This window comes from Eulemur rufifrons, chromosome 17 (assembly GCF_041146395.1).
Source record: "Eulemur rufifrons isolate Redbay chromosome 17, OSU_ERuf_1, whole genome shotgun sequence".
NCBI lineage: Eukaryota > Metazoa > Chordata > Mammalia > Primates > Lemuridae > Eulemur > Eulemur rufifrons.
In genome coordinates, this window is record NC_090999.1 from 28,934,341 (window position 1) to 28,959,247 (window position 24,907).

A 24,907-nucleotide genomic window follows, 5' to 3' on the forward strand; every position below is an offset into this window, starting at 1 on the left:
CCTTGAATTCAAAGTACTTCACGTGGAAGTCTCTGGGCCCAGACAGATGTATGTCCCATGAAAGCCATACGTTTCCTTCAGGAGCTTCCCCTATATTTCACTGACACTCGAGACAGTGGCAGGAAGGAAGGGGGACAGTTTTTCTTCCAGCAGAGCTTCAGATCTGTGCATCTCTAGTGAATTTGAGTGCATCTTACGTTTTCTGTTGCCTCTCACATAACCACTACCATGATATACATTCCTATGAAAACTTTTCTCCCTCACGAATACATACCACATCCAAAAAAATCAGGGTCCTCCCACTTCTCACTTCTCAACCATTCTGAATAGCCAGTTCTGTTTCATCACAGGTATGTTCCCATGATGAATCATATGGGTGGATCACATCCAAAAGGGTGAGTCCTCAGAAATGGCAAAGGAAGCCTTCCAAGATAACCTGGATAGCATACGTTCCTCCTCGGGCTCCCTCTCTTCTGTTTGTGTTTGTTTTCTGTAAACGCAAAGATGGGGCGGGGGTGGCAGTGGGGGACACCACCCTGGGTGGGCGAGAGCAGATCACCCTGCCCACCACGGAGGGCACACATGGGGTCATAACTCAGTAGTCTGCGTGAGTGAGGCCGGGATCATGCTAGTAGCTCTCCAAGTGGTCAAAGAAGGCACAATAACGGGACTGCAGCCTGTCTGGACACCATACCGGTTCAACTCAGCTCTGAAGGAAAGCAATGCTGAGCGCTCCACTAGCTGGAGGAAGGCAAAATGCACCTCTGCCTTCCTTGTGCGGTTTTCATGCGTTGTCCCTTCCTGGAACATTGGAACAATGCAAGACAAAGTCGGTCGGTAACGTTTGAGTCAGTCAGGTGACGGTAATGATCACAGGAATTGGTTTGATCTCACCACGGCAAACATTAATGAGAAAGCCACAACGGACTCTGCCCAACGGATCATTTGTCAAACCTCTCTTTGGAGGCCAGAGATCCAGGCAAGCCACATCTGACCAAATGCCACATCTGGGCTCATAAATTCATATTTAACCTAGAAAAAAATAATTAAGGCCTTAGAAATGGATTAGGCCTCCATGAGATTATTTTCTTACATAGAAGGAAAAACAAAGAAAGAGAGACAGAGAGAAAAGGAGAGAGGGAGGGAAGGAGGCGGGGAGGAAGGAAGGAAGGAAGGAAGGAAATACAAGAAGCCAGCCCACCGATGAAATGACACATGATTTATAGTGCATTTGCTACCATGAAAAGTGGGCAGGGTATGCTTTTTAAAAAGAACAAAACACACACACACACACACACACCCCACTCACGTATGTGTTTCTAGAAAATGCAATGTAACTAAATGTCATTTACATCCACTTGCTTTTACTCTACTTGGAGAGATTCAGGAGAGCTCTCGTTAACAATAGAAGAGAAGAGGAACATCTTCTGGGAGCCACCTATATCTTCTTAAAATGAAGCAAACAAATATATTATTTTTTAGGAAATGCTTCCATTGTGCACAAGGGTGGATTGGTATCACTACAGATTCTACAAAACACCTGGATGGAACAAGGCATGACACTTTTTTCGGGTGTCTCCTCAGTGCATGGGACGATGCCACCAGGCCCGAAGCTTTTCCTGAGATCCGCTCTTCTTTCACCATCCCTCCAACCACAGTGATCCACTGTGACCAGACACTCAGAGCGATACTAGCTGAGAACTTGAGGCCACGCCGAAAACTCACCTGCAGTCACGCTGCTCCAAGTACCCACCTTTCCAGAGGAAAGATGTCTACGACTCGTGCCAGGCTAGTATCCTCTTTTCTGCCCTAAGACTTGAGACTTCCTAGGATTATCAGCGCATTTCCCGTCTCATCCTTTGCAAGGAAGGACATGACACCACCTCAGTGAAGGAACACACGGGTGGTTTATGTCACCTGGCTCAATGCCCGGCAAATAGTAGCCTCTGTGTACATCTTCAGATTGAGGGCACGTCTGAGTGAAGATGTCATTCCCTCTGCCTATCACTCCAACCCCCTCGTCCCGGAGCATACCACACCCAGCCTGGACCTCCTCCACTGGGAGGGTCATGGCCTCTGGAGCCTAGGCCCTCCTGGAACTGCCCCCTGCCACTCCAGGACCTGAGACCCAGGGCCTCAGTCTCCCAGGCCTCCCAGCTGTCTTGACTTCTGGACTCAGCACCTGCTCTGCCAGAGAGACCTCTTGCTGCAGGGCTTCTTGGGCTGACCCTCCACCCAGGTGGCCTCAGTGGCTGCATCTCAGGCCGGACCATCCCAGCCTCGGCCACCCGTTTAATGTGCCCTCCGATCCTCGTGGCCACTGGCAGCAGGCTTCTGTGCCGTAGTGCCACCCTGTCTCCCTTCCGGGGGAATCTCATGCTGCCACGGGCCCACTGTGGCCAGACCTGTGGGTCTGCCCCATTCCCCCTCCACACACAAGCACATCACCACCCAGTCTCCCCACAGTGGTTAGGAAGAAGACAACACTTCCTGGTACAGGGTGTTTTGTTTTTTTTTTTTTTTTGAGACAGAGTCTCACTCTGTTGCCCAGGCTAGAGTGAGTGCCGTGGCGTCAGCCTAGCTCACAGCAACCTCAAACTCCTGAGCTCAAGTGATCCTCCTGTCTCAGCCTCCCGAGTAGCTGGGACTACAGGCATGCGCCACCATGCCCGGCTAATTTTTTTTCTATATATATTTTTTTAGCTGTCCATATAATTTCTTTCTATTTTTAGTAGAGATGGGGTCTCGCTCTTGCTCAGGCTGGTCTCGAACTCCTGAGCTCAAACGATCCGCCCACCTCGGCCTCCCAGAGTGCTAGGATTACAGGCGTGAGCCACCGCGCCCGGCCCCTGGTACAGGGTTGAACTGAGGGGTGAGTGAGTGGCCACCTGGCAGGGGCATCCCATCAGATGGCTAAAGAAGTCAGCTGAGTCCAGATATATCATGGAACTTGGGGTGCCACTGCCCTGAGACAGGGCCAGGGCAGGCTTTGAAAGGCTAAAATTCTCTCTGCCTTTGGTAGGTTAATACAAAACCCGTGTTCCTTTCTAATTTTTGATTCCTGGAGAGGCAGGAAGTATTCCGAATGGCCACACTATGGCTTTTCTAAATTGCACAGGACCCTCTGCGACCAAGTGGGACAAGGGTTTGCTTTGGTGTTACATCGTGGTAAAAGAGACATCCCACAGCAGTGAACACTTCCATCGACGTTGGCACTCTCAGGCTCACAGTCCCACTTTTCAGAGAAGCCTGGATGGCTACACCTTGTCACCATTTGCCAAATGCCAGCCACTCCCCTTCCCCCCACCCCCCATTTGGCCACCACAATTCTTCATCCCCAGGCGCCCTTCGTGGGGTGTGCTCCTGTCTGTACACCTACCCCATTTGGGGTGGGGGACGGGAAGTGGCACAGGAGGTGGCTGGTGGCTGGAGTAGGCCCACCAACTTGAGTGTGTGAAACAGGGCTGAGGATTTCCCAAAGGAAGAAAGAGGGTGGGAGAGCCAGAGAGCACCTCCTCCTCATGAAACTTGCAGGAAGATTTTCTGTCTTTTTAAAACTTCCCCCAAGCCTTTGGGAACTTGCAGCCAGGCCTGCATCCCCGAGGCACTGTTAAGTCTTTTGTTAAAACTCCCAGGTGGCCCCCAGCCCTGCCTCACCTCCCTATGGTAGGCGCCCAGAGTTCACAGGCTTTCTTCAGAGCAGAAATGGGACGATTAGTTAACCACAGTAATTGTCTGAAGCTGAGAACCCGCCCTTCAAAAGCTCTGTATTTCTGCCTAGGCCTATGTTCAGGAAATTTGGGGGTTTGAGACTAGAAGGTCTACCCCTATTTCCTCCTTTGCCGACAAAGTAGACTCTCTCTTTCCTTCCTCCTCAAACCGCTTGTCCTCGTTATTCCGCCTCGTGGACAAGTGGCTGAGCTTTCGGTAACAAGTCCACACCCCAGGGTGGATGGGTTCAATCCACCCCCGGCCAGGCCTGGGCCCTTTCTGCCCCTCCTCCCAAGAGGATGTTTGGCAGCCCAGCCCCCTTGGACTGGGACCACAAGGAGGACACAAAGTAAGATCCCAGCCCCCACGGTAGCGGGCGGTGGCAGTTCTCCAAGGGTTTGGGGGTTTTCCTGAGGTAGGAGACGGAGGGGACTGATTTTTTTTAGCGCCCCCCCCCCCACACACACACACATACCCCGAGTGACCGACTTACACTCCCTCCCCTCCCCCATGCGCTGTGCCACGGCCGCGACACAGGCTTAAAAGCCTCAACCCGCGGGGCGAGTCACGGCTGAAAGCGGCTCCGCGGGACAGAAATCCCAGGCGAGTACATGAGAGCGCGCATGCGCAATCAGCGCGGCCGAGGCGGGGCCCTGTGCGGGTGCAGGAAGCCAGGGGAAGGAGGGGCAGCGGAATGGCTCCACCCGGGCGGGGCGCGTCCACATGGGCGGCCAGGCTAGGGGTTTCCTCTTGGACCGGGAGCTCATATCCCGCCCCCATCCCGCAGGCAATCCCGAGGAGCAGAAACACGACTTGCTGGGCACCTCCTCAGGCGAAGTGGTCGCGGTGGCAGGGTTACGTGGGGCCGAGATGAGCCTTGTTCTGGGAGCGGCACTTCCCCCACGCGCCTCTCCTCTTGGGCCTTTCCGTCCGGGCTCTGGCTCCAGGGGAGGGCAGGGGAGGAGTGGGGGCAGGGAGACGATCTCAGGGGCCAGACTAACTGAATGAAAGCTTTTCAGGAACTGGTATATCTTTCCCAGGGAAACACCATTTCTGGAGTCTATGAACTAAAATAAAATCCTAAGCCGCCCCCTGCCCCCCACCGCCAGCTGCCTGAATGGACCCCTGTCCCCTGGTTGGCCCAGGGGACCCCAGAAAACCTTTAAACCTGAGCTGCTGGCCACAAGGACAGGGGAAGTCAGACACCCCTCCCTGATGGAGTCAGTTTTTGTAACGAGATACCGAATGGCTGACGGGCCTAAGGCCAGGCGAGACAAAGCTTAACCCATATCTTGCAGGCCAACCGTTTACAAAACTACGCAGCACTTAGTTTTGGGTAAACGCCCAGTGACTTGTCTGTAGTTTTGGGTAAACGCCCAGTGACTTGTCCGTGATTAGCAGACGTCCTTATCTTAACTGAAAACATTCCAAGCCTTTAGGCAGAGATTGATTTCTTCCATCAATTGCAAATCAAAGAATCTTTAAAACCAGCTGTAAACCTGTACACCACGCCCCCCCACCCCCAACTTCCAAATGTCCTGCCTTTTTGGGCCAGACCAATGTACCCCTTCCATGTATTGATTTGTGATTTTACATGTAATTCCTGTCTCTCTAAAATGTATGAAGCCAAACTGTAACCACTTGCTCAAGGGTTCTTGGGTGTAGCTCTCTGGACCATGGTCACGGACGTTCGGCTCAGAATAAACTCCTTAAATTATTTTGCAGTGTTTTGGGGTCCTTTTCTATTGACAAGTCAATCATGTTCACATTCTTTTATCCGTGGGAGCTTTTTCTTTTATATTATGTCTGATCCGGATCGCTAGCTAGGTATTCACATTTTTGGATGGTCGTGGTGCTCAAGATTATCTTTGTGCATTCCAAATTGGCATAAGCCACAGTATGTTTTTTTTACACCTTCCAAGAGCTAGCGCTTATTGCCATATCATAACCAGGGCTCACAGCAATTTTTTTTTTTTTAAAGCTGCTTCCACTTTCCACCTAGGTATACAAATATACCCTTTAAATTAATGCTTGTATTGAGGAACCAGGAAGTGGTTGTTTTTGTTTTTCAGTCATTTATCTGATCCTCAACCCTCATTATTTATCATCCCCCGCCCCTTGGTTCATCTCTGTAGAAAAGCTCATGGAGATTGTTTATCCACTGAAATGCTTTCTGTTGACAGTATCTAAGATGATAAGGAGCACCATGCATTCTGTTCTAAGATTAAAATTGCACATATCAGTATGATTATATTTACTTCTTGTGTGAATTTAGTGGATTTCATAAAAGCTGATTTTGATTTCCACAACAGAGACAAGTGGGTTTCTGTTTTGTTTTTGTTTTTGTTTTTTTTGGAGGGCTGGTGTCTTCACATAAGTGATCGTCTTTATAAGTATGATATACCCTAGAAATTCCGGAAAGTTGCAAAGAGTGACTTGTTGACAATGCTTACATTGAATGATGTATCTGAATCTGTGAATGGAAGGGATCAGCATCTGACCTGAAAGCACTGTAAGAGGAAGAGAGGTTTCAGTTCTTTTCCTAAATTTTATCTGTCTATAGCAGATAATATTTGTTTCCCTAGTGTTATAGCCTAAGATGCGAGAAATGACCACCTAAACACCGAATTGAGCCAAATTAGGAGTCTTTATTAGCTGGCCAGCGACCATCCCCTGTTCTGGGAAAGTCCAGAGACAGGGAATGGCCCCGATCTTAAAGTGGGCAGAGGTTATATACCTTTACCACTAACAATACTAACCATACACATACAGCTCATAACATGTTGATTACAATAATTCATAAGCAAGCAAACTTACAGAAGCAAATAGCAACCGTTAAATCAAGGAACATTTCTTTGAGGAACATCCAAGAACATTTTTCCAAGGAACTGCCAAGCGTAGTACAATGTAACTATACACACCTAATGATTTTAAACAATCACTTACAAGTTAATCACTGTATAAATTTTTTTCTGTTATTCATGTTTTCTTTTTTTAACTTCACACAACAGTGAGTCCGTACACAAGATGGCTGCACTAGCCTGCATACAAGATGGCTTCACTGTGGCTCACAGAGCTATAGTGATTACTGTGCCTCATCACACCTATGACATGGTATTTTCCTCACGAGCAGTTTTAATGGCTCCATATTCCTGTAGACTGACTGCAAAGCAGAGATTGCATGATCTGCACTAGTTAACTCTGTCTGTCCAAGAATGGCCTCCACAGCTCTCCTCTGTTGGATATATACTCTCAGAGGTGACACAGTATGGTGGGTAGGGGGACACACTAGATTTAGAAAACTCAGAGTTTAAACCCCAGTGTTTTATTTGTTAGCAAAATGAACTTTGTCAAATCACATCACCCTGCTGAAGCTCAGTCCCCTGAAGAGTAGAAAATGCAATGGATAGATTGACTTTTCTTCTTTCTTTCTTTCTTTCTTTTTTTTTTTTTTTTTTTTTGACAGACTCTCACTCTTGTTTCCCAGGCTAAACTGCAGTAGCATCATCATAGCTCACTGCAACCTCAAACTCCTGGCCTCAAGCAATCCTCTCACCTATGCTTCCCAAAGTGCTAGGATGGAGTTTTATTTTTATCTGTGACACCATGGGAAGAAATATCTTTTAGGGTCAGAAATTTAGATCTATCTTTGAATTCATCATAGGGGCTAATTGGTATTTTCAGTGTGTAAACATAGGCTACCTGGAATTTCAGCAGTACTCCCATTCCTTGTCATCTATTCATGTGATAGTCTTCTTTCCCTGTCATTTACTATGCAAATGTTTTGGCCACAAGGATAATTTGAATATCAGATTCAGGGCATGAATAATTAAGGTCTTGTAACATTAATAAATAAAAGGAAACCAGGCGCGGTGGCTCACACCTGTAATCCTAGCACTCTGGGAGGCTGAGACACGAGGATGGCTCAAGGTCAGGAGTCCAAGACCAGCTTGAGCAAGAGTGAGACCCCGTCTCTACTAAAAAGAGAAAGAAATTATCTGGACAGCTAAAAATACATATAGAAAAAAACTTTAGCCGGGCATGGTGGCACATGCCTGTAGTCCCAGCTACTTGGGAGGCTGAAGCAGAAGGATTGCTTAAGCCCAGGAGTTTGAGGTTGCTGTGAGCTAGGCTGATCCCGTGGCACTCTAGCCTGGGCAACAGAGCGAGAATCTGACTCAAAAAATAAATAAATAAATAGGGCCACATATAAACCTTTTGGAAGCTTGTGTCCATTCTTTAATGTTGTGTGTTTCTTAGTTATGAAAAGGCAAGGGAACATAAAATCCAAGTTTTAGGGATAGCTTCTAAGCTCAGTATTTTTTTGGCCTCCTCTAAGCATGTATGAATATCAAGGATAAAAAATTCACTGTTCTCAGTTCAGTGCCCAACATCTGTTTCCAGAGTAAAAATTGAGCATACTATCACACATTTATTTCCCTTTTGTATGCTAAGGCCAAACCCGGCAAAGAGGTCACCATTTATTCTCTTTACTAAAATCACATGTGCCATAGTCTGTCTGCTTTGTATAGTTTAATGGTAACCATCCCATCATACCCGGACCCCTCACATCCTCATGACAATAGGCCTTCTTGGTTTACTGAAATAGGGAATACTAGTTCATCAGCAATGTCTGATCTGTTTCTTCAGAATCAAATGTTGCTCTGCTTTCTTTAGTATGTTTTTTTTTTTTTTTCCCACAAGACCCAATCCGATATAGGTGAGAGAGAAGGTAACCAGAGACTCTTTTTTTTTTTTTGAGACAGAGTCTTGCTCTGTTGCCCGGGCTAGAGTGAGTGCCATGGCATCAGCCTAGCTCACAGCAGCCTCAAACTCCTGGGCTTAAGCAATCCTTCTGCTTCAGCCTCCTGAGTACCTGGGACTACAGGCATGCACCACTATGCCTGGCTAATTTTTTCAACATATATATATATATATTTTTTTTTTTTTTAGTTGGCCAGATAATTTCTTTCTATTTTTAGTAGAGACGGGGGTCTCACTCTTGCTCAGGCTGGTCTTTTTTTTTTTTTTTTTTTTAGAAAACATTGGATTTATTTCCAAAAATCCATCTGTCTACTAAATCTACTGACAAAGTATCACTTCACATGATTCTTACTGATTTAGTGATTTGTTTTTTGGCCCTTATTCCTACACACTGCATGATAGTTTGGTAATCTTTTGGCTAATCAGTTGGGAGAGGAAAATGGTAGATACAGCTTTTTATCACATAATTGCCCAGGCTAACAGATTGAATTTCTCAGTTTATTCTGACATGAACATCTTCAGCAACCTAAGTCAGAAAGTTATGAATGGATGAGGAATACTGCAGACCCATTTTCTATATTGCAGTCATTTCAGTATTGCCTTCTGGTGGGAACTCATTAGAGATTGAAATACTCAACATAAATGCTGCAGGCAATTTACTTAATGAAGAAATATGAACATAATCCTCAAAAGGTAATTTTGCTGAATGAACAATTCCGTTAAGAGAATTAAGTAACAGTTAAATCCTGCCACAACGTTTGCTTTCCAAACATGGCAACAGATAAATTATAATAAACTTCACAGGTTATTATCAAGAGATGAAAAAAAAGAGTATGAGTTATAGACACTGAGTCTCTAAATCTGTCAGCAGATATTCAGACCTTCGGTTTGCTGTGCTCCATACCGAGAATGCAATATGCCTGCTCAATCTCTATGGAAACACTATTGGATTAGAAGTCCAAGACCCCAGATTTTAATTCCAACTCAATTTGTCAGGCTGGTCTTGAACTCCTGACCTCGAGTGATCCACCCGCCTCGGCCTCCCAGAGTGCTAGGGTTACAGGCGTGAGCCACCGTGCCGACCGTGAAAAATGACGGTGGTGGTGGTGGTGGTGGTGGTGGTGGCGGCGGTGCAGCAGCAGTCGTCATCATCCTGCTACTAACAGGGAGAGCAGAATAAAGTTCTGGGACATAAAGATCTTAGTTGGCTGAGAGAATCACTGGTGGAACGAGGGAGTGTTTTTACGGGAGCAGTATTTCCTTTGCCCCCATCCCATAACTAATATGTCGACGAGGACGTACATATCATTGTCCCTGGTTGTCGCGTGGTTGTGGGGCGGGGGTTGGGGGTGGGGAGCGCGGGGTTAGTCAAGTAATATTTTTGTAATAAAGAGACGTACCCCCCCCCCCTCCAGGCTACATGCTGGGGACTTCACCCGTCAGCTCTACGGAGTAACACAGGCATTCTCAGTCTTACTAATTAAAACAAAGAAAATAGAAAAAAGAAAACAATTAAAAAGTCGTACCAGATCCATTTGTAGCTCAAAAGCGTGATGATCGGGTCTTCATGCGCACGTGTGAGACCTGTCTTTTCCCTCACACTGCGTTTCGTCCACACATCACCCATCTGACCTGAAAAAAGAAAAAGAAAGAGATTTAAAAAAAAAAGAGGAAGAAAGAAGTTTTTAAAAAGAAACACAAGTCACACCGAGAAGGAAGAATGCTGACCGGAGAGCGACACCTAGTGACCATGAAGCTACCATTCTACGGCTCAATTCGCCAGAGACATCTGGTCGACCCCAAGGCACTGGCAATGGAGACCGAGGGCAACATGTAGCCGACCTGGGGGCCCATGGCGTATGCAGCCGATTCCTAGGCTGGCACGCGAGCTCGGGAGCTCATTCTCAGCGCGGTGAAAGGGAGGGGGAGAGAGGGAGGGAGAAAGAGGGGGGGTTGGAGGGAGCGAGGACAGAGAAAAGAAAATAATTACGAAGCCATCCCAGATCCCTTTATAGTTCATAACCATGGTCCTAGTGTGTCGGCACATCACCCGTATGACGTGAAGCAACGAATACAGAGGAAAAAAGGGGGCAGGAAAAGGAAAAAAGAAAATAAATAAAATAAAAGGGAAAAAAAGAAAGTCACACCGTTGGTCATGTGGTAAGGGAGTAAGAGCAAATCAACAAGCTGCAGACACAAACTACTAGAGGAACACTCCCCCGCGTCCCTCGTCCCAAGCCGTAAGAATAACTGATCAGAGGGCGACCTCTAGGAGCAATGGGGCCACAGAAACCAAATCCGTCCCAGAGCCTGTCTACCACGATAGCTGCCACAGACCAGACATCTGGTCAACCAGCGAACAGTGGCCATGTGCACCACAGATATCTGGTCGACCAGTGAGTTCAGAGGCACACCAGCCCGGATGATCATTGCCAGCGCGGGAGGGGAGAGGAGGGAGCGGGAAATTAAAGTCACGCCAGGTCCCATTATAGTTCATGAGAGTGATGATTGCGTGTGTTTGGGGGAAAAAAAAAGGAAGGAAAAAGGGGGAGGGGGAGTAAAGAAAGGAAGAGCAAGAGAGAGAAAGAAAGAAAAAAAAAAGTCACACCTTTGGCCACATAGTAAGGAAGTCAGAGGGAGTCAAGAAGGTGCAGCTGCAGACCTCTCTCCCTGGGAGGAAGAGCGCTGTTCTCCCGGAGACCCCTAGGGTCGATGAGGCCGCATGGGCCGATTCCAGCCTCGCAAAGATTGCGTGACCGGTGACGGGGACATCTGATCGACCCCGTGGACCGCGGCGTCCGCGCACGGCCCGGGCGGAAACTTGAGCCCGACACCGCGAGACCTTTCCTCTCTACCCTGACGGGGATCGGGGCTGGGACCCTTCGCCTCGCGCCCCGCCGACAGCCAGCCTTCTGATTGCCCTCGACTCTCGGGAAAGCAGGAAGGCAATGAAAGCAGGCAGGGCCCGGACCGAACGGCCGCCTGCACTCCTGCGGCGGGGTAGAGGTCCGCGGCGGCCGGACAGCCGCCCCCACAGGGCCCAGCGGCCCCCCACCCCCGGGACAGGGGGCGCCACGCGGGCCCCTCACCGCCCACGGCCGCCGCAGCGTGGGTTGCCCACCCCCAACCGCGCTCCCCGGTACCCGGTCCCAGCCGGCAGGACAAGCCCCTGCGGGGTATGCGGGAAAGAAGCGGCGGGGGTACGGGCCACCCCGAAGCGGGACGCCGGGCGGCGGGGAGGGTGTCCCCTGCCCCTACTTCCCCCTCGACCGAGGGCCCAATCCCCGCCCCCCGCCCCCCCACCGAAGCCCAGGGCTTAGGGTGGGAGTGCGGAGGGACGGAGCGATGAGAGGACAAGGCAGGACTCCCGGAGACCCACCCAGTGCGCGCCGCCGGCGGGATGCGCGTGCACCCGACACGACAAACCCTTGTGTGGAGGGCTGACTTTCAATAGATCGCAGGGAGGGAGCTGCTCTGCTAGGTAAGAAACCCCCACCCAGGAGCACGTGGTCTAGAATGGTTTAGCATCAGGTTCCCCACGAACGTGCGTTTCCTGAAGGCCGAAGGGGCGGCCGCCCTTCCGGCCTCACCCGTTTCCTAGGACGAGGGGCGCTCCGCACTGCACCCGGTCCCAGCACCCGGCGTGAGCCTGCGGGCCGCGCCCCCCCCTTACGCCCCGGGCACTCCTCCATGGCCCTCCCCCGCCGGGCTTCCCGGACTTCCCTCCGCCAGCAGTCGGTCGCGGCCCCTCCCGCTCGCTTGCTCTCTCTCTCCTTCTCCCTGTCTCCCTCGCCTCCCCGCCACCTCCCCAGGGGGTAGTCGGGCGCGGCTGGGGGAGGGAGGGAGCCGGGGGGAGGAGATGACGGCCACCGGTCACGGGGGACAGGTCGCGTGCCGGCCGCGGCGGGGACGGGGGCGGCGGGCGTCCTGGTCTACCGCGGGGGTCGGGGGGAGCCGGCGGCGGCGGCGACTCTGGACGCTAGCCGGGCCCTTTCCGTGGATCGCCCCAGCTGCGGCGGGCGTCCTGGCCGCCCCCAGGGAGCCCGGAGGGCCGGCGCTGTCCCTCCCAGCGTTGCGCGCGGCGGGGGCGGTGGAGGTTCTCTCCGCTCCCGGTTCCCCACCTCAAGGCGCGTGCTGGTCCACCCTCTCCCCCTCCGCTGCCGCCGTTTCCGTTCCCAGGGCAGCGGTTCCGCCCGGCGCCTCGCTTCCACCGGCTCCTAGCAGCCGACTTAGAACTGGTGGGGACCAGGGGAATCCTACTGTTTAATTAAAACAAAGCATTGCCAAGGCCCCCCAGCAGGTGTTGACGCGATGTGACTTCTGCCCAGTGCTCCGAATGTCAAAGTGAAGAAATTCAATGAAGGGCGGGTAAACGGCTGGGAGTAACTATGACTCTCTTAAGGTAGCCAAATGCCTCCTCATCTAATTAGTGACGCGCATGAATGGATGAACGAGATTCCCACTGTCCCTACCTACTATCCAGCGAAACCACAGCCAAGGGAAGGAGCTTGGCGGAATCAGTGGGGAAAGAAGACCCTGGTTGCGCTTGACTCTAGTCTGGCACGGTGAAGAGACATGAGAGGTGTAGAATAAGTGGGAGGCCCCCAGTAGCCCCCACCCCGTTTCCCGTGTGGGGCGCGGTGGGGTCCGCTGGCCTTGTGAGCCCCTGGTGAAATACCACTACTCTTACCGTTTGTTTCACTGACCCGGTGAGTGGGAAAGCCGAGGGACTCTCGCTTCTGGCGCCAAGGGGACAGTGTCAGGTGGGGAGTTTGGGGCGGTACACCTGTCAAAAGGTAAGGCAGGTGTCCTAACGCGAGCTCAGGGAGGACAGAAACCTCCCCTGGAGCAGAAGGGCAAAAGCTCGCTTGATCTTGACTTTGAATACAAATACAGATCGTGAAAGCGGGGCCTCAGGATCCTTCTGACCTTTTGGGTTTTAAGCAGGAGGTGTCAGAAAAGTTACCACAGGGACAACTGGCTTGTGGTGGCCAATCATTCATAGCAACGTCGCTTTTTGATCCTTGGATGTTGGCTCTTCGTATCCTTGTGAAGCAGAATTCACCAAGCGTTGAATTGTTCACCCACTGATACAGGGGAACGTGGCCTGGGTTTAGACCGTGGTGAGACAAGTTAGTTTTTACCCTACTGATGATGTGTTGTTGCCATGGCAATCCTGCTCAGTACCAGAGGACCCCTAGGTTCAGACATTGGGTGTATGTGCTTGGCTGAAGAGCCAATGGGGCGAACCTACCATCTGCGGGATTAGGAATGAACGCCTCTAAATCAGAATCCCGCCCAGGCGGAAGGATATGGCAGCCCCACTAAGCCTCAGTTGGCCTCGGATACCCGATCCCCGCCCGGGCACCCGATCCCCGCCCGGGCCGCGCTGGCTCCCTGACGCCCCCCCCCCCCAGGGGGAGGGTCCGGGGAGAGCGTGGAGGGGGTGGGGGAGCGGTCGCGCCGTGGGAGGGGCGGCCCGGACCTCCCCCCAGAGTCACGGGCATGGCCCCGCGGAGGGGAGCCCCCTCGCGCGGGAAATGCCGCAGGGGTGGGCGCCAGCAGGGGGGAGAGTGCGGCGACAGGTCTCGCTTCCTGGGCCCGGGGATTCGGCGAGCGCTGCTGCAGGGGTGGGGGGGCAAGGGAGGGCTGTAACACTCGAGGGGTGGGCCCAGCCACCCCCCCTCTCGGAGAGGAAGGGCGGCGGAGAGGACCGGGGCCACCGAGCCACCTTCCCCGCCCGCCTTCCCAGCCGTACAGGAGCGGGTCGAGGGTTGCAGCGCACCGCCAGCGGTGGAAATGCGCCCCACCGCGGCCGGTCACCAGGGGAGGGCGGTCCCCCGCCGACCTCATCCCCGAGCCCGCCCGCCGAAGTCCCCTAACCCCGGGAGGAGGGAGAAGGGGCGGCGGAGGGGGGGGTAGGGCGGGTGGAGGGATCGGGAGGAAGGAGGGGGGCAGAAAAGATCCGCCGGACCACCGGCACGGCCAGACTACGCTGTCTGGTTGAATCCTCCAGGCGGACTGCGCAGACCCCACCCGTTTACCTCTTAACGATTTCACGCCCTCTTGAACTCTCTCTTCAAAGTTCTTTTCAACTTTCCCTTACCGTGCTTGCTGACTTATCCGCCTCCTGCCGGTACTTAGCCTTAGATGGAGTTTACCACCCGCTTTGGGCTGCATTCCCAAACAACCCGACTCTGGGAAGACCCAGCCGGCGCGCCGGAGGCCGCTACCGGCCTCACACCGTCAAAGGGCTGGGCCTCGATCAGAACCACTTGGTCCACCCCCCCCCACGAGCGGCGCCAGGGAGTGGGTCTTCCCTACGCCACATTTCCCGCGCCCCATCGCAGGGCCGGGATTCGGCGCTGGGCTCTTCCCTGTTCACTCGCCGTTACTGAGGGAATCCTGGTTAGTTTCTTTTCCTCCGCTGACTAATCTGCTTAAATTCAGCTGGTGGCCACCTCTGATCTGAGGTCGCCTCTCGGAGGGGAGGCAATGGTGCGCGGTGGCACTACTGCGCGTCTCAACGCGCGCCCAGAGGCTCCGCGAGGTCTAGAGGAGAGGAGGGAGCGGCCGCGCAAGCTCGATGAGTTGGGGGCGCCAAGGTCGACCGCCGCCCCCGGCCCTCCGACACAACGCCTCCCGGCTCCGCCCCCGACGACCCGGCGGCAGTTAAGGCGTCATAAAGGTGGGCGGGGAAAGAAGAGCGCGTCAGAGGCCGCTGGGACAACAGGACCCAGCACGAGCCGGCGGGCGCGGACCGGGGCCGGTGGGGAGAAAACCACGCCTCGACCGCCCCCGACCCTGAGGGGCGCGCCGCGACGCGCGAGGGAGGGAAGGGGTCGTGGGGAGGGGCCCGCGGGCCGTGGACTGGGCCGGGGGCTGGCGGGCGGCACCTTTTCCCCCTCCGCCTCCCCACGGGACCAGACCCCCGCCCCCAACGACTACCCTTCTCTCCCAGGCACCTCGGCGGCCCCTTGGCCTGGCGGGGCCCGGCCAAGACGCGGCGTCACCCCAACCTAGTCCCGCGCCCGGGCTGACGGCACGCAGCGCGGCGGTGGGCAGTGCTGACCCCAGGGCAACACGGCGGGGGCGCGACCTGGCCCCCGTACGCGTGGCGCGCGATGGGCTATGCCGCGGAAGAGGGGAAGAAGAGGAGCGGGTGGTGGGGAGCCGGGCGGGACCGCCCGGCCGCCGCCAGGGGCGGGCGGCGAACAACTGCGACCCGGACGCGACACCCAAACATCGCCCCCAACCCCCAGCGCCGACAAGCTGAGACTTGCCTACGAGCTACGGATGCGGGAACCCCGTCGGGCCCTCCCGGGAGAACTCCTGCGTGTATGCCATGCACATCTAGCCTTTGTTCTGTCTAGGTACATATCATACTGACAAGTAACATTTTGGTTCTATCCCTACACTAAGGGAGAAGGGGTGAAAGGGCACACACAGGGAAATGGATGGCTGTCTGCCACTAAGAAATCTCAAACAACTACAAAGCGGAGACCAGGAAAGTCTGATCCCCGCCTGGGTGAGAAGCCAACCAGGGCTTCAACCCTGACTGGCAGCAGCTACTCAGTGGTTTCCAGAGGAAATGGAGCAGGCAGGGCTAAGAGAATCCACGTCCCAGCATGAAAACTGTAACCAGCGCTCAACCTGCTTTTGTCCTGGCTAGGGACATATCCCCATTGGGCTCTACACCTATGCTGAGGAAGAAGGGGTGGAAAGGGCAGGAATGGCCAAATGGAAAGTGTCCTGGCTGGGGCCCTATCCCTGTGGGAACTAAGGTTCGGGGGTCTTCCCCTGTGCTGTGGCAGAAGGTGTGGAAAGGGCAAGAATGGGAAAATGGAGAGCTTGCTGCAAACTAAGAAATTGAAGGCGACTAAAAAGCGGTGGCCAGGTAAGTCTGAGTGCTGCCTGGCTGAGGAGCCAACCACGGGTGAAACTCAGACTGGTGCCACCTACGTGGTGATTTCCAGAGGAAACCGGGAAAGCGGGGCTTAGGGAATCCATGTCCTAGAATGAAAACTGTGTAATCAGGGCTCAACAAGCATCCGTCCTAACTTGGAACATATCCCTCCGGAAGTAACGTTTGGACTGTTCCCCTACGCTGTGGAAGAAGGGATGGAATTCAATCACAGGACCTTGAGATCGAAACAGGCTAGATATAAAAAAACAATGGCAGATCTGCTTAGACAAGGCGCTGTCCTGAAGAGAAAGTAGAGGCTACGTGAATGCTGATTGTCTGAGAAGCAATGGCACGGGTCAAAACCAGACTGGCTCAGGCTAAACCATGACTTCTTTCGAAAGGGAGACTGCATGCTGGGCTCAGTCAGCGTTTTTTCTAGATGGGGGGACCTGATCCTCTGGAACAAACCTCTGGGCTCTTGACTTGGGAGGAAGGAGGAGGGAGGGCAGTGAGGGAAATCGCACGCAAGACCTGGGCATTAAAACGGGCTACGGTTCATAAATCGCTGCTCTGTTTAATCGCGGGGGGGGGGGGGGGGAGGGAGTTGTGGGTAGGCTGTCCTGTTCTGAAGAAAGAGCGGAGGCTACGTGAGACCCGTGTCTGAGGAGCCACTGCACGGGTGGAAACCGGACTGGCTGCACCTAAAAAGTGACCTACTCCGGAAAAGAAACCGCGTGCCGGCCTCAACCCGCTACTTTCCTGGGCGGGGACCTATTCTGCTGAGAAATGTGGTCTGGGCTCTTCCCCCATGCGGAAGGAGAAGGAGTGGAAGTCAAACGCAGGCACCGCGAAATTCAAGCCTGCAGAAGCTCAGGCTTCGCAGGCACGCTTACCACTTCTGCACGCAGAACACCATGACGTGCTATACTCATAAAATATAGACATGCCTTAAAATAAAATTAAAGTTAAGGAAATTAAAATAAACACGTAGTGAAACCCTAAGGAATGCGCAATGCAATGAAAAAACAGCACGTATACATATCAATAACGTAATGAATAACAGGAAATTAGCGATTCGGGAAAACGATACTTTGAAAAATAAGATGAACAGGATGAAGGTAAAATTGAAAAACCAAATAAATTTTAAAATACGTTTGCCAAAACTCTAAGAGTGATTCCAAAATTATGAAATACCCTTCTCGACGTGGCAAAAGGCAAAAATCATAGTATTAAAAGGAAGATGCAATGAAATGAATGTAAATGTTTAAAATATGTTAGGAAAGTGCAGGTCATAAGTAACCTGAAAATGAACGGCGAAACGTCAGCCACAAGAGCCTTAAGAAACCGACAAGGGGCACTGAAGACATATCTCAAAGGATTTTTATTTTCCAGGCGTAGACTAATTAATTGAAAGGGAGAATCTCTTCAGGGAGGAGGATCCAAAAAGGCTCCTGCTGCTCTCTAAGGCTGCTTAGCCCCAAAGATGCACAGGCAACACCGCCAAGTCAAGAAGAACAGGGCATGACCGATGCGAAGAAGGCACTCTAGGCTCCAAGAATTGAAGTCAGAAGGTTGGCAGCACTCGCAGTCGCAAAGGAGCCCGCCACCAGAGGTCTCGCCATCAGAGGTCTCAGTGCCCTCATAGGCATGGCAAAATGGGACGTGTGCTTCGTCTAAAAAAAATCGATGGCGACTAGAAACCGGAGTTGACCGACGTCTGAGTGCCCCTTGCTGAGTATATCTGCGTGGGTTAAACTCTGACAGGTGCCATCTACACTGTGATTTCCAGGGAGGAAACTGCGTAGGCAGCACTCAGGCTATTTAAATTTTAGAAATAAATCCAGTCCGTGTACCCAGTGCATATCTAGCCTTTGTTCTGTGTGGGGACTTTTCATGCTGTAAAGTGACATTCGGTCTCTAACCGTGCACTGTGGAGCAGGGTGGGAAAGGGCAGGCACAGCGAAATGGAAGACCGGCTGCCACTAAGAAATCGAAGGCAACTGGAAAGCATAGGCCATGTAAGTGTTAGTGCTGCCTGGCTGAGATGCCCACCACGGGTTAATCCCTGACTGGCGCAAGCTATAAGGTGATTTCCAGAGGAAACTGGGTAGGCGCTGCTCAGGAAATCCAGGTCCTAGAATGAAAACTGTGTAACCAGGGCTCAATCCGCGTTTATCCTTGCTTCGAACATATCCCCCTGGCAGGTAACGTTTGGGCTCTTCCCCTACGCTTAGGGAGAAGGAGTGGAAATCAATTGCAAGACCCTGAGATTAAAACCCCCGATCTGCTTATAGGAGGCACAGTCCTGAAGAGAAAGTAGAGGCTACATAAATCCTGATTGAGAATCACCGCACTGGTTAAAACCGGACTGGTTCCAGCTAAACAGTGGCTTCCTCTGATAAACTACTGGCAGGGCTAAACCTGGAGTTGTTTTAACCAGAAATCAGAGATTACATAAAATCCCTATTTCCTGACCAATGAGTCACGGCTTAAGCCCTATCTTACTATGGCTAAACTCTATTTTCTTATAATCAAAAAAATCACAGGACAAAACCAGTGTTTGTCTTAGGTCTGAACTTAATAGGCTGAGAAGTCACATTTCTGCTATTGCCTTACATATATGGACAAGAGATAGAAATCTCAGGCACCGCTAAATGGAAACTTGCTAGGACCAAGAAAACAATTAGGCCGCAAAACCGCGGGGTCCTGAGACAGACAGGCGGTTGGCACTAGCAACAATCTGTTCTGGAGACCCAGAACGATCCGATCCGGTCCTGTTGGTGCTGAGAGAGAGAAAGCGCCTGCCAAACTACCGCAAACCGACTCCTGAGAAGCGGCAGGCTCAAGCCTCCCAGAGGTGCTGCCACCAGGGAACACCAGGCTCCGCGCAACTAGGGAACTGCAACTTAGAATGCGTCAGGGCTGGGTAAGCAGTGGTGCTGCTGCCCAGAAAACCATCAGCTATGCTGTGACCAAGAGAAATTGGCTCCAGGAAATGGAGCCTGCAAATGATGGCAACTAGCGACGCTGCTAAGGGCAAACATCCGTTATGGCGCAATTAAGGTGATTTTCCGGAGAAACTGTCCACCCTGAGTTACCAGAGGTTGTGGAACCAATAGATTCGGCGCAAATACATACTGTGACAGAAAAATCGCCGGCTCAGTGTTGTTGGCCAAAGATCTAACAGCATGAAAAGTCCCCACACAGAACAAAGGCTAGATATGCACTGGGTACACGGACTGGATTTATTTCTAAAATTTAAATAGCCTGAGTGCTGCCTACGCAGTTTCCTCCTTGGAAATCACAGTGTAGATGGCACCTGTCAGAGTTTAACCCACGCAGATATACTCAGCAAGGGGCACTCAGACGTCGGTCAACTCCGGTTTCTAGTCGCCATCGATTTTTTTAGACGAAGCACACGTCCCATTTTGCCATGCCTACAAGGGCACTGAGACCTCTGATGGCGAGACCTCTGGTGGCGGGCTCCTTCGCGACTGCGAGTGCTGTCAACCTTCGGACCCCAATTCTTGGAGCCTAGAGTGCCTTCTTCACATCGGTCATGCTCTGTTCAGCAGACATTCAATCTTACTTTGCCTTGCTGTATCCTCTTTCTATATCCAAATTCTGAAAGGCCCTAGGATTAAATACGTTGCTTTATGAAATATTTTGGAGTGATTTTATACCTGTAACTGGAACCTATATCCTTAATATTGCTGCCCAAAACAGATGCACACTCTAAAGGGGTAGTTGAAAAGAGTTTGATGAAGTGACTATTTCCAATGGGCCAGTGGAGAGACATTAAAGAAAACCAACAAAGGGTGGGGAAATGTTCCATTATGTCTCCATATCCTTAAACAGGTGGTGTCTTTCAGTGCCTAAACCCAATCGGAAGCCTGGGGGCCAAGGTACCTCTCCAGTGCAGTTCATATAGGTGACTTCCTGCAACACAGAGCAGGGGAACAGTGGTAAATGGGTGTGGAAGAACAAACTGACAATAGCTAGCAATGTCTTTATGTTGATCAACTTTCCAACAATGAAACCTTGAAAAGTGGTCTAAGGACAGTTCTACACTAATATTAATAAGTTCAACAACTTTGGTAAAATGGACCAATCCTTCAAAATCCACAATCTCCCCAACTTCCTCAAAATAAAATAATTTGTATATTCCTGTCACTATTAAAGAAATTAAATTCATAGTCAAAAATATTCCAAAACAACAAATATATAGGCTCTTAAAATTTCACTGGTTCATTTTAATACCAAACATTTAAAGAAGAAATAAGATGAATTCTACACAAGTTCTCCTAGGAAATAAAAGAGAACTGGACACTTCCCAATTCACTTTATGAAGTCAGTATTTTCCCTGAAAAAACTACTGAACAATATCCCAACTAAACATAGATGAAGAAATTCTCACCAAAATACTAGCAAATAGAACTCAGAAATATATATTAAGGAATAATACACCATGCCCAAGTAAGATTTATGACAAATGCAAGGCTAGTTTAGTACTCAAAAAATAATCAATATAATTCACCCTATTAATAACCTAGATGAGAGACAGCGCATGATCCTATCAAATGATGCACAAAATGTATTTAACAAAATTTAACACCCATTCATGTCCAAAAAACCCCCCTCAACTATCAGCAAAATGGTAATAGAAGAGAATTTCTTCAACCATACAAAGAACATGTACAATAACATAATGTTAACATCATTTGTAATAGGGACAGACTCAATGTTTTTCCCATGAAATCAGGAACAGGGCAAAATGTCCATGCTCATCATTTCTACTCAACATAGTCCTGGTACTGTTTGCCAGTACAATAAGGTGAGAAAAGGAGCTAAAGAGAATATCAATTGGAAATGAAAATGTAAAACTCCATATTTGCAGAACACAATTATGTGTAGAAAATCCCAAGTCCAGAAGAAAACTTCCAGAACTTACGAGTGTGTTTAACAAGGTCACAAGATACAAGGTCCATACATGAAGTTCAATCCTGTTTTTATATATTGGTAATAAGCAACAGTAATCTGACACTAAAAACACAGTACCTCCAAAATACTTAGATATGTATTTAACAAAACATGTACAAGATTGGCATGCCAAAAAACTACAAAATCCTGGTATTTTTTTGACAAATTAAGGAAACCCTGAATTGATTGAGAGACATAGTGTATTCATGGACTCAAAGGTTCAACACAGTATATTTGACAAATCTTTCTGTCTTTACCCACAGATTTAACACAATTTCTATCAAAATCCTAGGAAGATTTTTTTGGTTGATATAAATATGCTGATTAAGTCAGTTTTGAGGAAAGGGAAAGGAACTAGAATTGCTAAAATAATTTTGTGTTTTTTTCATTTTTTTAAAGTAATGAATACAAGTGTAGTTTTGCTATATGGATATATTGAATAGTAGTGAAGTCTGGGTTTTTAGTGTACTCATCACCCAAATAGTGTACATTGGACTCAGTAGGTAGTTTTTAATTCCTCAACCCCCTGCTACCCTCTCACCTTTTGGAGTTTCCAATGTCTAATATTCCACTCTGTATGTTCATGAGCATCTAATTTTTAGGTCCCATTTATAAGTGAGAATTTGCAGTATTTGACTTTCTGTTTCTACTAAAATTTTGAAAAAGAATAAAGTTGGAGGAATCATACTACTTAATTGAAAGACATTATAGGTTATAGGAATCTAGGCAGTGTGGTACTGATGAAGAGATAGACAACATAGAAGAATGGAATGGAATAGAGAGAGGATCCAGAAATAGACCACACAGGTATGGAAAATTGATTTCTGAGACACCTGTAACAGAAATTCAATAAAGTAAGAATGTCTTTTAGCATTGGCTGTTGGAACAACTGGATGTCCATAGCCCCCCCACAAAGCAAAAGAAAAAAATCTCAACCTGAACCTCCACACCTTGTACAAAAATGAACTCAAATTGATTATAAATCTATATGTAGAACATAAAAGAATAAACCTTTTGGAAGGACACACAGGGAAAAATCCTCAAGACTGGGGATTAAGCAAAGAATTCCTAGACATGACAACAAAAGCAATATTCCAAAAGAAAACTGATAAATTAGACGTCATCAAAACTAAAACTTTTATTTTGCAAAAATCCTGGTAAGATGACAAAAAGACAAGCCATAGATTGGGATAACATATTAGCAAATAGACATCTGCCAAAAGGCTTACCACCATATTATATAAATAACTCTCTAAACTCAACAGTAAGGAAACAAACACTTCAAGTAGAAAATGGAAAAAGATGTGAACAGACACTTCACCATAAAAAAAAAAAAATACACATATGGCAATGACCACTTGAAAAGAGGGTCACCATTAGCCATGAGGGAAACGGAAATGAAAGCTGTAATGAGATACCTTCACATCGTTGCTAGAATGGCTAGAATAAAAACAGCGGCAATACCAAGTGCTGGCAAGAATATGGAACAACTGGATCTCTCACACTGTGCTGGTGTGAGCATAACATGACATGTAGCCACTGTGACCATCTGTTTGACAATTTGGAATAGGTTAAACATACACTGAACATATGGATTATCTTTCTATTTCTGCATAACTAATTACCCTAAACCTAAACAATAATTTATTTCCCATGCTTATGCATTTTCCTTCTTATATAAACTTCTTGAGAAATAAAAACTAAATAAGAAAAAGAAGGCTTTAAATAATGGCATATCAGCATCTCCAAAACATACTTTTTCGTATGCCATCATTTACTGGAAAACTGCAATAGGTCCTTTTGACAGTGAAAACCCAAAAATGTCATCCTCTGGTCCAAGACATGAATTAGAATAGTAGTTTTTAAATCACTATAGACATGAGTATATAGTGATTCAGTAACAGCCTCCACATTAGCAGAATGAGCACAGAGAACCCTGACCAGTGAAGTCTGGGTTTTTAGTGTACTCACCCAAATAGTGTACACTGGACTCAGTAGGTAGTTTTTAATTCCTCAACCCCCTCCTACCCTCTCACCTTTTGGAGTTTCCAATGTCTAATATTCCACTCTGTATGTTCATGAGCAAATCAGGCCACAAGACGAGACTATCTTAGGAGATGGTTTTTTGCAATACAATTGTGTTTCCCACACCCTAACCATGAAGTAGGGTAGAAGGTGCTTCCTCTTCATTTGAAGTCTTGTGATTCAAATTCATAGGAACTGGGCCAGGCCCCGTGGCTCATGCCTGTAATCCTAGCACTCTGGGAGGCCAAGGTGGGAGGATCCCTTGAGGTCAGGAGTTGGAGACCAACCTGAGCAAGAGTGAGATGCTGTCTCTACTAAAAATAGAAAAAAAAAATTAGCCAGTCAACTAAAAATAGAAACAAAAAATTAGCTGGGCGTGGTGGCTCCTGCCTATAGTCCCAGCTACTCAGGAGGCTGAGGCAGGAGGATCACTTGAGCCCAGGAATTTGAGGTTGCTGTGAGCTGGCTGATGCCACGGCAGTCACTCTAGCCTGGGCAACAAAGCGAGACTCTGTCTCAAAAAGGAAAAAAAAAAAAAAAAGAATTCATAGGAACCCTCAAAGAACTCAGGCTGTATTTCCTAGAATCTGTGAAGGCAAAGTTAGTGTAGAACCTAGGGAGGAAAACAGTCCTGGGCAAGAAGCTGGCTGAAGCAGATGATCAGAATGTCTCTTAAGCAAATGCATTTCCTAGTAGCAATTTCAAGATCCTGTGAATATTTAACTTGAACCAAGGATAGAGAAGGGGCAAGCTGGAGGAGGAAATTGCCCTCACTGAAGAAACCATGGTCTTTTGCTTTCCATCTTTTAATTTCTGCAAGGCAATGCCTCTCAGATATGAGAAGAGATTAGACATATTATAGTAATGTAATAGGTCTAGGCTTCTCTGAAATGGAGACTTTCCATGGTGAATGGAAACCGTTAACAACTGGGCCCTTCCACTCACCCTCCACACTTCACTGCAAGATTCCATCAAAACACAAAGAGTTTCATAGTGTCTTCCAGAATGATATAATTTTCACCTTAATCCTATCAGCCTCTGAAACACTCAATGTGCAAGGAAATTGAATGTTAATCCCCACATAATTAGATTTTGGTATCTGACTTCCTACACATGACAGAACGCTATAAAAACTCACAGTCAGTAATCGATTGAGTCATTGGCCCTTTTTCAGACCAGCTACTCAACATGGCCTGGTCAAGCCTTAGGAGGCTGACGCTATGGAACTCCGTCCCTCCACCTTGGAAGAGCCGTCTTAGAGTGGGGCCTGTCCAGCACCCCACATGCCTCTGGGCTTGAACTAAGAACAAGCCTGGGCCTGGGAACTTGATAACTTCGAGGCACTGAGCTGTCACTCCTGCCAATGCCCTCAGCTTGGTGGGAATGTGAATGCCTATGCATGCTAGCTACTGCACTGGGCTGACACTGGGCTCAGAACTGTTCCCATAGTTGAGGGCCAGAAATGCTGTTGAGACCCACATGACCCAGAGCCAATGGCTGAAACCACAAGGGAGCTACATT

General features: G+C 49.4%; 1 non-coding gene across 1 annotated transcript; it reads left to right on the forward strand.

Annotated features, from left to right (window-relative positions):
- Positions 1-10,004: 10,004 nt before the first annotated feature.
- LOC138398554 (small nucleolar RNA U13) lies at positions 10,005-10,108 on the forward strand. Its single transcript, XR_011236028.1, has one exon. It is a non-coding gene; the product is annotated as a small nucleolar RNA U13 (small nucleolar RNA).
- Positions 10,109-24,907: the final 14,799 nt, after the last annotated feature.